The 2,842-nt window shown below is 37.9% G+C and overlaps 1 pseudogene across 1 annotated transcript; it reads left to right on the forward strand.

Annotated features, from left to right (window-relative positions):
- Positions 1 to 1,613: 1,613 nt before the first annotated feature.
- Positions 1,614 to 2,281, forward strand: LOC308240786 (COMM domain-containing protein 10-like; annotated as a pseudogene). Its single transcript has one exon. The product of its transcript is annotated as a COMM domain-containing protein 10-like (transcript).
- Positions 2,282 to 2,842: the final 561 nt, after the last annotated feature.

Raw genomic sequence — 2,842 nt, forward strand, 5'->3', positions numbered from 1 at the left:
CTGAGCTGAGTGACAAGAATTGGCTGTGTGACTTTGCATTTGCTGTAGATATATTTTCACATTTGAATGAGCTAAATGTGAAGCTACAGGGAAAAGATCAGTATGTACATGACATGTACACTAATGTGAAAGCCTTTAAATCGAAGCTGATTTTCTTTTCCAGACAAATTTCAGACAAACTATTCACTCATTTTGCCACACTAGCCACACAGAAGGAGACCATCCAAAACGTGAAGAAATACAGCAAATCACTGGATGACCTGCGTGCAGAATTCTGTCGTCAGTTTTCTGATGTTGAAAAATTGACCAGTCACTTCAACTGGTGGCCTGTCCTTTGTCACAAAACCCTGAAACAGCACCAGAAGAGGTGCAACTGGAACTCATCGATCTTCAGTCTGACTTTGTCCTAAAGGAGAAATTCAGCTCTCTTGAACTAAGAGACTTTTATGCTTCACTTAATGAAGCCACTTTTCCAAACATCCGGAGGATGGCACAGAAGATACTGGTGCTGTTTGGGTCAACCTATGTTTGTGAGCAGACATTTAGCATCATGAACATCAACAAAGCCCCTCACAGATCCAGCTTAACTGACGAACACCTCAGATCTATCCTGAGAATAGCCACAACAAAACTAACTCCAGACTTTGATGCATTAGCTAAAAAAGGAGACCAACAACACTGTTCCCACTGAAGTTGATGTTTTAAAGACCAAAAACCTTTCAACCCAGTCTACATTGCCATCTACATCTACGTCCTGGGCATAATTTGGAAGTTGCACTAAAGAAAATGTTTAATTTACTGTTTACACATTTTGTTCTTTTCTATTTGCTTTAGTTTTAAATTATTTTATTATATTTAAGTTTAATTTGAAAGGCTTTTGTACCTTTCCTTGGTTAGGCAATTTTATTTTGCCTTTGCCATCTTCAGTATAAGGTATGTTATTGTGCTATGATTCCTCCATTTTTTGAAGTTTCAAATTATAATAATTAGTGTTTACATTCTTCTTGTTAAAATGTTTGAAATGAATAAAACTATTGAAATAAAAAAAAAAAGACCGTACTCTTTATGTAATGATGTTTACTTTGAATATATATTAGTTCACACAAACACTCCATCCATGCTTTTGTTCCGGCCCTCCGGTCCAGTTTAAGAACCCATTGTGGCCCTCGAGTCCAAAAGTTTGCCCACCCCTGACCTAGACCCAGATTATTCTCTTTGTCTGTCTTTTCTTCATTCTTTGCCGGCCCTCCCTCAGGCTCGCCGAACCCTTGGCTGGGCTGGCACGGCACAATTGGGCTCTCCTATTGTAATTGGGACTTGATTGTTAATGTCCCATACGTGGGAAGGACCTCCCCTCTGACTTGCTGCCAGTGAGGTTCAACCCCAATTTTGTCGTGCCAGCTGTTATACAGGTGCTGACAGAATGGAATAAGATAAAACAGGGCCAAACCAGAAACACCACGAAAATCAAACTACTCAATGCAGCAACGACAGGAAAGACTACGAAGGAAAAAGAAGATAAAGCAAAGCAAAGGGAAAAAAAAAAAAAAGCATACTGAGAGACACGTGACCAAAGACTTGGAGTATAAAGAAAAAGGGAGAGAGCTTCAAGGATGGCATCGTCCTCTACCCAGATCCTGTGGGAGAGCCCCAGCATGAAAACAGCAGTGTCACTGATAAATGCAATAAATAAAGGAAGATTTCTATGATGGCTCACGTGAATTCTTCGAAAACTTCACCTCAACGCTGAGAACAGTTTCCGTGAAGAAGAGGAAGAAAAACTGCAAGCTGTATTTTCTCTTGAGAAACAAGATCTTCACTTAGTTCTTGAAACAATATCATTCATTTTAGAACAGGCAGTATATCACAATGTAAAGCCTGCAGGTTTGCAGCAGCAGTTAAAGAAGATTCATCTTACACAAGACAAAGCAGAAGGATTTATCAATACTTGGTCTTCCATGGGTCAAGAAACAGTTGGAAAATTCAGACAGAGGATTCTCACTCCCCACAAGCTAGAGATGGTTAGATGGCAGTTTAACCTTCAAATGGCTTACTCAGATCAAGCAAAACTAAAATCTCCTCAAGCTGAGTTACAGAAGATTCAAAGAGTCTGGAGAAAGTTTTTGTGGAATTCGTTCACAAGGAGTTGTTTGATTTTTATAACCAAAGAAACATAGCTGGATTCTCTTGCCTGATGTTCTTGAAGACTGGTTTCTCCATCACACTCTTGCCACCTCATCATTTTGCTTGGCAGACAGACTGCCAGGTTGTGTTTTTCTGAAGGATTCGGTAGTTTTTTTTTTTCTTGTAAATTATATGGTTTATCACTTCTTAGACAAATAGTAGCTAAGGGAAATAAATCATTTTCTGAGGACTGAGATTCTAATATTCATTCTCTAGTTCCATGAGCCAACAGCAAGCAATTGTTAAGAACACTTTTGCTTTCAAAAAAAACCAAAAAAACAAAAAACAGAAGTGAACACCATATTGTTTTTACTGTCTTATTATTGCTTTATTGCCTAGTAAGTTTATTTTTTACATACTTGATGACACCTGTAGGTATCAAGTAGGGTGCATGGATACAAGGTATATTGTGTATCACAGAATACAGAATTTCAGCAATTACATTTATAAAAGTAAAAAAGCAGCCCCATGCCATCAAACACATCACAGTATTTTTCCTTGAATATAATTAGTATATTTTGCTTTGGAAATAATATAGGAAAGAAATTAAAAATATAGCTGGTAGTAGTTATCCAGTGATTCCAGTGTGAGCTTCTTTGCGCAGTTTTACTTTTTCTCTGAGTTTAATGATTTAATAACAGTCTAGGTTTTTGTATGC

This window comes from Plecotus auritus, assembly GCF_963455305.1.
Source record: "Plecotus auritus genome assembly, chromosome: 1".
Lineage (NCBI taxonomy): Eukaryota > Metazoa > Chordata > Mammalia > Chiroptera > Vespertilionidae > Plecotus > Plecotus auritus.